Raw genomic sequence first — 9921 nt, 5'->3', positions numbered from 1 at the left:
GTATGGACATAGATAAGAGTGGCAATAGGTGTTGTTAAATCAGATAGCAATGGTACTGTTCCACTCATCTATAGTGTTGAGGTCACAGTTGACCGAGTCACAGTATGTCATTCCCGCCATCCCTGCATGAGGCTTTGATAACCCTGCTCCTTAAACCTGACAAGCCTGCCAACCGCAGCAACTCCTACCGCCCTCTTTCCCTTATAAATATAGATAACAACATCTTTCCTTTATTGATCTCCTCCTGTCTTCTTCTATTAATGCCCACCATCGCTCTAACCGACCAATCAGGCTTCATACCTGGCAGGGCGACCTCACATAATCTTCGTACCATCTTCTCCGTCTTACAACAAATTAATCCCAACTTGCCGTCCGTTGCCGTCCTACTTGATGCCACTAAGGCGTTTGATACGTTGGAGTGGCCTTTCTTATTTTACATCTTACCGCACATGGGATTCAGCGCTCATTGTTTGCGAAACATCAAACTCCTTTACACCAGTCTATTTGCACGTCTTCACATATATGGCCAGGTTTCTGACCCCATCAGCATTGCCCGTGGCACTCGCCAGGGGTGTCCGTTATCGCCCATGCTTTTTGCCATTGTGATGAAGCCCCTGGCCGCCAGATTACGGCAGCACCACACTCACAGAGGCATTTGTTTCTCATCCCGCTCTCTCCTTGCCTCAATGTATGCATACGGTATTACTCTATATGTCCATCATCCCTATGAAAATCTCAGCCCCCTAGTCCGGGAGGTTATACGTTTTGGTAGGCTCTCAGGCGTCAAGGTGAATTGCAGTAAGTCTGTTCTTTTTCCCTTGACTGATGCCACGCAAAACTTGGGCATCTGGTTAAGGAATTTTGGAGGTCGAACTTCGGGCGGGCGGTGGATTGGCTTGAATCCAGGATCCCTTCGTGGAGCTGATTGCTATTGTCTCTGGCTGGCTGAATCGCCATAGCCAAGATGGTGGTCCTACCTAAATTCCTTTATCTCTTTCTGAATATACCTATCCCACTCACTTCTCATTTCTTTTGCAAACTGCGATCTCTAGTTATCTCGCTTGTGTCGGCGGGTGGGCAACCCAGGGTCGCTTACGAATTCCTCACTCTCCCCATGTCAGCTGGTGGAATGGGTGCGCCTAACTTTAGGCTATAAGCCCTATGTCCTAAGGCCAGTTTCCTGCATTTTTGGGTTCACCCCACTCCCTAACAGAACATCTTGCAGTTGAGACTGACCCTGCTTCCCCCTGGCCACTGTCCACTACCCTATCGCATCTATGGCGCGTCCACGGGCGGAGGTTGACACGGTCGATACGCTGCGCTGGGCATGGTCTTGCATGCACCGGCTCTCCAGTCTCTCGCTTCTCTCTGCTAATGCTATGCCAATTGTGAATCATCCGGATTTCCCTTCTCTTCAGGCTTCCAGCATGTCCCGACACGCGGCGCAATTGGGCCCGAGGACTGTATCGGATCTGTACCCAGAGAACTCCTTTACTCTCTTCCGGAATCTCCAACGTTGCAGGACGCGCTATTATTTTATCAGTTGCGCGCCACATGTTGGAAACTGCACTCCACCTTCCCTCAACCTTGCCCACCTTTCCGGCTATGGACTTCATATACACCTCCTTGTCACCGCACACGTTGGTCACCAAACTATATGCTTTGGCCCTGTTGTCTGCCCCCATTTCCTCGGATCGGGCGTGGGAGACATGGAGCCCGGACCTCGGCATTGATATCCCGGAGGCCGACTGGCTCTATTGCGGTAGTCAAACCAAAAAGCTTTCCCCGAAATACTGGCTCCACCTAATTCACTTCAAGGACTTGCACAGGTTGTACCGCACCCCAGTGCAGCTTCATAGGCTCTGGCTTACCCCTGGGGATACTTGTGTGTGCTGTGCTGCCCCCGCAGCGGACTTTGCCCATTTAACGTGGCTCTGCCCTAAGGTTTCCGAGTTCTGACAGGCGGTGTTTTCCACAATTTCTGACATTACCGGTGCTACTGTTTGACCACACCCTGTGTCTTCTCTGCTTCATTAAGCTTTGCTCTGACGCCTCCCAACACCTGATTTCGATGCTGCTAGTCCTCGCCAGACGTAGGGTGGCCATGTATTGGGTCGGTGGCCTGCTCCCAGGGTCGAGAGTTGGTTGGGGGAGGTCTCTCGGTGTCAGACTCTCCTATCAGAGTTCTGGGATTTAATGCCTGCCAGGTCTCGCCCTGTCGACATTTGGGGCTCCCTGATCGTCTATCTCCTCTCCAGCTCCCAACCCAGCAGCGCAACCTCTCCCGTTATCCCTGGGTCCGCGGCAGCCGCCGGTGTTGGTCAGTGACTACCCCCCCTACTTTCCACCAGCGCCCTCGCTGCTAACTAATCCCCACTGATATTGCTCTTTTCTGTGTGCTCCCATTGGGGGGGGGGGGACGCGTCCCAGGGACTTTGATGCTGTGACTTTACTATTCCTGGCTTATTGAGTTGCTGTAAATGTAACCACACTGGAATTCATTGACTGAATTGGAATGTATTTTACTGCGGTGTAATGTGACTCTGCACAGTGTTTTGTGCCTGTCATGTTTCAAACCCTCAATAAAGGTTTTTTTGAAAAAAATAATAATAATAATCTGTCCTACCTGGAAGTAGAGTATTGAGTAAGCAATCCATTGTAGGGCCCAATCCCATTTACAGTACTCAGAGGTGTGGCAATTGCCATGCCTGTGATTCTGCCATGGTTTCCACCGAGCGTTAGTGGGGCAATAAAACAATCCTATTCAAGGAAATTACCTGCCTCAGTGGTCCTGCCAGCTTATCTGCCCTGAGCCTCCGGTTGCTGAAGAAGCGAGGTGAACGCCCCCCCCCCCACTCATACGCAAGGCAAAATGGCGGCCCCCAATGTGTCCCAGCTCACCTACAGGGCAGGGCGCCCAGGGACACCAGGGGTATTCTTTGTTGCCTATCTTAACAACTAATGGGGGCCCCATCCCTGAAAAGCACACCAGGGGTATTCTTTGTTGCCTATCTTAACAACTAATGGGCGCCCCATCCCTGAAAAGCTCTGACGCACCTGACACACTCCATATGGAACAGGGTCCAAGGATACCTGACCACATCATGGCCGAAAATGATGACTTCTTCCTCCCCTGCTGAACTTTGACTTTCTCTTCCCGTCCAGGACTGAGCCTACCCTTATGTGAACATTTGCAATTCTTTCTTTCCTCCCTGCTCTACTCCTCTCCACTTGACTGCTACTGACCTCTGCCCTCACCTTGTCCTGGCCCTAGTCCCCACCCTGCTTACCCATGAATTTTCCCTTGTCATGTGAGATCTAGCTATTTTGCCTGATGCCCGATGGAGCTACCTGGTTTAGCTATAGGGGAGAAAGGTCGGGGATTCCATCCTTGGAAGTCACCTATCCAGTCGGTCTTCAGCCAGACTTCTTTTCATCACTCCTGTCATCTCTTCCCGCATAATCTCTCCTTCTCTCCTCTCTCAATGTTTTGAGACTGAACTATTTTGTCTGATGCGCGATGGAGGTACCTGGTTTAGCTATAGGGGAGATGGGCCGTGGACTCCCTCCTTGGTCGCCACCTAACCAGGTGGCCTTCAGCCAGACTTCTTTCCGTCTCTCCTTGTTGTATATCCCCTTTCCTCCCTTTTCTCACCCTCACCTCTAAACTCCATTATTTTGCCCTCCATGTTCTTTTTATGTTTCCCTTGAGATCTAGCTATTGGCCAAAGCCCAGTGGAGCTACCTGATAGCTATAGAGGAGATGGGTTTTGGGACTCCCCCTCGACCTTCAACTACCCAGCCGGACTTTGGGCAGATCTTCCTTCGTCTTTCTGCTGTATCTCCCCCCACCCCTTTACCTTCCCATCAGTGATGTCATGAGTGATGCCACTGACCATGTCATCAGTGATGTAATATGTGACGTCATCAGCAGTGCATTGCGGGCGCGCGAGTTATCGTTAACTGAACTAACTATAACGGAGGAATTTCAAAGGTTTTGTATGAGTGAAATGTCCAGATAACTATAACATGTGTGAAACCTATGTTTTTTTCAGTGAATTTGCAAGGTTTTTCAAATGCTAATTCCTAACTATAACGTGTGTGAAACCTATGGTTTTTTTAGTGAATTTCTAAGGTTTTTTAAATGCTAGTTCCTAACTATAACGTTTATTGTAAATTTTAAAGGGAGACATTATCTGGGATAATCAAGAAAATGTTTTTTTTTAACTTTTAAGAACCGTATATTAATTTTTAAAGTAATTACGAATCTCGCTAGGCTACGTCGCACGTAAACGCACCGTGAGAGCACCATAACCACACCGTAAGATTTTGTGCGCATAACCCCAAAAGTTTTATAATCTGAACATTTTACTCATACAAAACCATTGAAATTCCCACATTATAGTTATTAGGACTCACTATAACTCGCGCGCCCACAATCCACTGCTGATGATGTCACATATTACATCATTCATGACATGATCAGTGACATCACTGATGACATCACTGATGACATCTCAAATGACATCACTGATGACATCACTGATGACTGGTTGTGTGCGTTACATGGGGAGTAAACGCATCCTTGCGTGAGGGCACACTCTGTGGTTCATCAGATAAAGACAGACTCCAATGTTGCTTTTGGCGGTTGATTATTTAATATATATTTTAATATATATATATTTATATATTTATTGATAAAGAACACTATGTCAATTGTGGATGTATACAACAAGACCCTTCTCCAGCGTGAGACCGCTTGGATATACAGACTACAGGCAATGAAGCCTCACGGTCTCAATGACCAGATTGAACTGAGCTGTTTTCTATAAATACCCCCTGTGGTATATTTGTTTCACACTTCATCTCTTGTGTTTGCTGCTTGTACATAACCATTGTATACATCCACAATTGACATATTGTTCTTTATTCACTATCAACTCCCCACTCTAAGATGGCCGCCACCCTCACGATCACTTGCCCAGTCCTTTTTTAATTTCCTTAGCAAACTCCACGTAGTGCCATATACCGGCGGCTCCTGCCGCCACTTCGTGAACCCTCCGGTCTACGACCCTAGGACCCATCAGCAGCTGTTCCCACCACCCATTCCCAAGTAAGTTGGAGCTCCAACAGAGACCCACGCTATTCTGTTTAACGTCGGGCATTCATCCCGCTTAACCGCCCGTTATTTCTTGTCTCCCCAGAGAGCCAAGAGTTTACACGATCTTGACACGTAAGTGTACCACGTTAAACCTCCTGTATTCCCCTGTACTCCCACCGTTTCTCACTTAAACTCACACCATCACACGGGTTTATCAAATGGGCATGTCACGTTTTTTTCTGCTACCGATGATGTCATGATATTTCATACAATGTAAAAGTACATTTTATATTGGTTATAATTTGGAAGGTAAAAGCGTCTTTTTGCTTTCAGAACTCCTTGACAAAGGGCAATCCATGCCCGAAATGCATTGGAGTATATCTTTGGAAATGTTTGTCTACATATCATCATAACGATGGGATATACGAACTTTGAAATTTTGTGAATGAATATGCAAATGACTTTTTGCGATATTGATGAATAAATAATCAACCGCCAAAAGCAACATTGGAGTCTGTCTTTATCTGACGAACCACAGTGTGTGCCCTCACGCAAGGATGCGTTTACTCCCCTTGTAACGCACACAACCAGTTCTCATCTACGACGTACACTTGCCGGAGCACCCTAAAACCACAAACAAAATCATAGCAAATATAAGGAATCCAATCTAAAACCACTGCTGTGCACCACGCTATTCATTTCCGACATCACTGATGACATCATCAACTGACAGCACTGATCACAACACTGATGACATAATTTGTGTGATAATACGATGCACCTCGTCAAACTCTAATATAACCTTTGATACACCCAGTGTTAAATACAGACTACCATTCTTGAGACCATTGACACACCAATACCAGTAACCACATACACACTCACTGATTCATAGGTCTTCTAGGCCCCCCTCAGAAATCCTACGGGGTCAGGGGTGTCTACCCTGCCCTCTTTTAATCATTTCCCCCTTTTTTTTCACCTCTTGTGTCTCGATTCTACCGAGACACAATAAGGCGGACTCTTGGAAAGTTTGGAATATTGACAGATACCCGAGAGCCAATCAGCTTTCCGCTCGCACAATTCCGTGGCGCGCCGGGTGCGCTTACTGGTACGCGTACCCTGAGCGCTCGAAGCGCGCATTTAGACGTATACATTTTTTTAAAGTTAATTTTCGTAAAAACCAATGGAGCAATTTTCACCAAATATGGAAAAGGCACTTCTACGTACCAGTCCCTACAATTTTGCAAAGTTTGGTGTAATTCCATTCAGCGGTTCGGGCTGTAGCCGTGTCTGACCATCCTATGCAAATTAACATGGGAAAAATAAGTTTTGGGACCCCCTTTTTTCTCGGCCCCCGCTTGACGAATCCCCCCGAAATTTCAAGTGAAGGAGCGGAGCGGACCTGGCCGAAATTTTGGAAAATTAAACGCGAATTCCTCAACCGGCGCCAAAGTTATTCCCAATAGAATGTTGCAGATTTCCTATGGAAACTAGGTCCTAACTATACCTGCCTACTGGCGACCGCCAGTAGGTAATATATATATTTATATATATATTACCTACTGGCGGTCGCCAGTAGGTATATAGGTATAGTAGGTATATATAGTTAGGATTTTTTTCCTATGGGATTTTTGAAAATTCTATGTCGAATAACTTTGGTGTTTGTGGACGGAATTGGCTGAAATTTTCAGGAAAATGGCACATTTTGTTTCTGAGCAGCCCCTGAAAATTTGGGGGGGGGGTTTGTTAAGGGGGGCCGAGAAAAAAGGGGGTCCCAAAACACGTTTTTAACATTGAGTTTTCCATAGGGCGGTTGGACTCACTTTTAGCTCGAACGGCTGAATGGATTTACACGAAACTTGGCAAAATGGTAGATATGGTTTGCCCGACGTGCCTTTGCTATGTCTCAATATATGTGCTCCAAAGGATATATCTGTGACAGCGCTCCGGTTAGTGCTCCGGTTCGCGTACCTGACGCGTAACGGAACTTCGCGAAGCAAAGCTGATTTCGCGGTAGAAGCGCTTCCCGGTACGCGAACCGGGTCGCTCACTGGTAGCGTAACGGGAGTTGGCCATTTTGTGTTTCGTTTGAATTAAATCACAAGATGGAGGAAAAACAATGTGGGAAATGGGTATAAGGGGGCACGGGAGACGTATCCTGACCCCCTAGGTTTTCTGAGGGTGGCTGAGGAGGCTCATATATGTTGATACATGTCTTCCAGTGGCTGCGCGTGAGCGGAATTTTTTTTTGCTGCGTGACGTCTGTTAACGTTCGATTCGAAGGAAATCATGAAGTGTTGACCGCCATTTTGTCACTGCGAGTAAATATATTGTTTATTTCAAAGCGTTGGAACATGGAAAAGGGAGAAGGTAGAGATTGTCTTGCTGCGTAGTTTTTCTCAGGGTGTGCTTACACCCGGTTGTGCTTATACTCACGGTGGGGTCTTCGAACACTTTAGCAAATGATGATCCAAGCGGAGGCAAAGGAGGGTGTCAGTCGGGGGGGGAGCAATGGTGCAGTTTTCACTTCCATGTCTATGTGTTAAAATCTGGTTTAATTAATCCGTATTGATAAACATTGTCTGCGCCATCTTGCCTTTTTTCCAATGCCACACTTTTGTTGTGCCATTTTAGATGCCTTGACCAGACCCACTCTCCGCACGCCGCCGATCCTCAGCACGGCTCCCCAGCCACGCAATCATCTCCCCCACGCACTGGTCACCCCCGCTCTCTCTCTTATGCATGGGCCATAAACCTCCCCCTATCTGCGCTGCTCTTCCCTGAGAATCACACCCCGTGTCCGCCTGACACCTCCCTTTCACCCTATTCACTACCGCACCCTCTGACACTCCTCTTCCTCTGTGTCCGATTGCCCAGGCCGGTCCCAGGTTATCAGCTAGCCCTGCGGATGTAGTTTATGGCCCCAACTGTAAAGAATCACCCCTCTTCAAAGGAGTTATAATAGATCAAGGCCCCCACCCCATGAGATCCGTCACACCACACGCATTACGGGAATCGGCGGAATGTCCTGCTGTTCCTACTATCTGATAACGATCCTGTATTGTGATTGGGGAGGGGATTCTCACTGTAAGGGTTTGTGTATTATTCGATTGATTGGTTGGTTTAGCCTTGGTCGCTACTTGATACATTGGTCCTCTTTGGAGATTCTCTGTGTACAAACGAAGAGGAATACGAAGATTCTCTCTTCCTTTGCAAGTAGTAGTGAAGGGTAGGTAACGCGGACCTTTGTCCCCCGTTGTAACCCGTTGTGCCTATCTCTTTCTCACAATTTGATTGTTTGATTGTCCGAACACTGGTTGTTTGATATTAGTTCTTTGGAGGTATTCTCTGCTTACAAATAACGTGGAATAGAGATATTCCGTCTAGTCTTTGCATGCAGTGAAAAGATAGGTAGTGCGGACCCTTGTCCCCCCTTTTGTAATCTGTCATGCCTATCTTCTCCCCACTGATTGGTAATTGGTTCTACCCGGACCATTTATTAGAGGTAGCTCGTCCGGCCCCACCGGAGGGCACCCCTAATAAAGAGGACATATATATAAAATACGGATTAGCCACGGTACCTTCCTAGCAAATTATGGCAAAACGAAAGAAATCAAACAAAATCAGTAGGCCACTGATAGGATCCTTTCTGACCCTGCTAAAACAAGAAACACCAGGAAATAGCCCTCTGCAAAAAGTATGAAACCAGTGGGAGGAGCCAAGCTCGCAGTCGGGATGGCCACGAGGTAGTTCGGCTCCGCCGCCCTCGCTGCCTAAGCATGCCTGCACCCACCCCGTCCAATAACCGACAAACCCTATACAAATGAAAGTCTGCTGATACCCACTATCGGCGTCACCAGATTGGACTAGATCACTCACAATTGGACTATGTCTTTCTCTGGTTATACAGTAACATCTTTGTGCTCGTTGCCACATTACAAATATATAGCACTCCAACAAAGTAGTAGGATTATAACACTTTAATAACTTATAAATATATACAACGCTCCAACAAAGTAAACACGTAAAAAAAAAAAATGTAAACAACTATTTACATGGCAGCCTGCTGCAACATCCATCATCCATCTTGACACTGTCACTGCCCCTCCCTCTCCGGAGTAGCACCAATGGGCTGCTTTGGGCTGTCTTTTAGTCGGCTTTGGGCTATAAAAAGCCTACAAAATCCGTCGGCCTGTGAGGCGGCGTCGGTAGCGGACCGTTGTGCGAATAGTCCGAAGGCAGCACAACGCGCCGAGATCCGGACGGTACCGAGGTGGGTGTCCAGCAAGTTGCCGCACTGGTCTGGCCATCCTACAATGCTGCGCTGAAAGACGGCGTGGGGTGCCCCGGGGGGGGGGGGGGCGGCGCGAATGGGCCTCCCCCGCCTCCCCAGGTGGAGGCTCCTCAGCTGCAGTGGGGCGCCCCTTGGTGTTTCACTCGCCATCCAGCTGAGTTGCGCCCGCTCTTGCGGCACAGTGCCTCACCCGCCATCCAGCTGAGTTGCGCCCGCTCTTGCGGCACAGTGCCTCACCCGCCATCCAGTTGAGTTGCGCCCGCTCTTGCGGCACAGTGCCTCACCCGCCATTCAGCTGAGTTGCGCCCGCTCTTGCGGCTACAGCGTCTCGCCCACCATCCAGCTGAATTGCGCCCACTCTTGCAGAGCAGCGATAGGCGGCTGCCACAGGACTCTCAAAATGGCGGCCGGCTCTTCAGATTTGGGCCTGGTCCACTAAAATGGCCCTGGGACACCTTGGAACTCGGACGCTTGCCTGCTAGGGCATGGGCCCCATTCCCGAAAACGTCCCCTCAGCCTTGAAGAT

This window comes from Lissotriton vulgaris, unplaced genomic scaffold (assembly GCF_964263255.1).
Source record: "Lissotriton vulgaris unplaced genomic scaffold, aLisVul1.2 SCAFFOLD_2104, whole genome shotgun sequence".
NCBI classification, from domain to species: Eukaryota; Metazoa; Chordata; class Amphibia; order Caudata; family Salamandridae; genus Lissotriton; species Lissotriton vulgaris.
Note: the sequence above shows the minus strand (reverse complement) of the source record.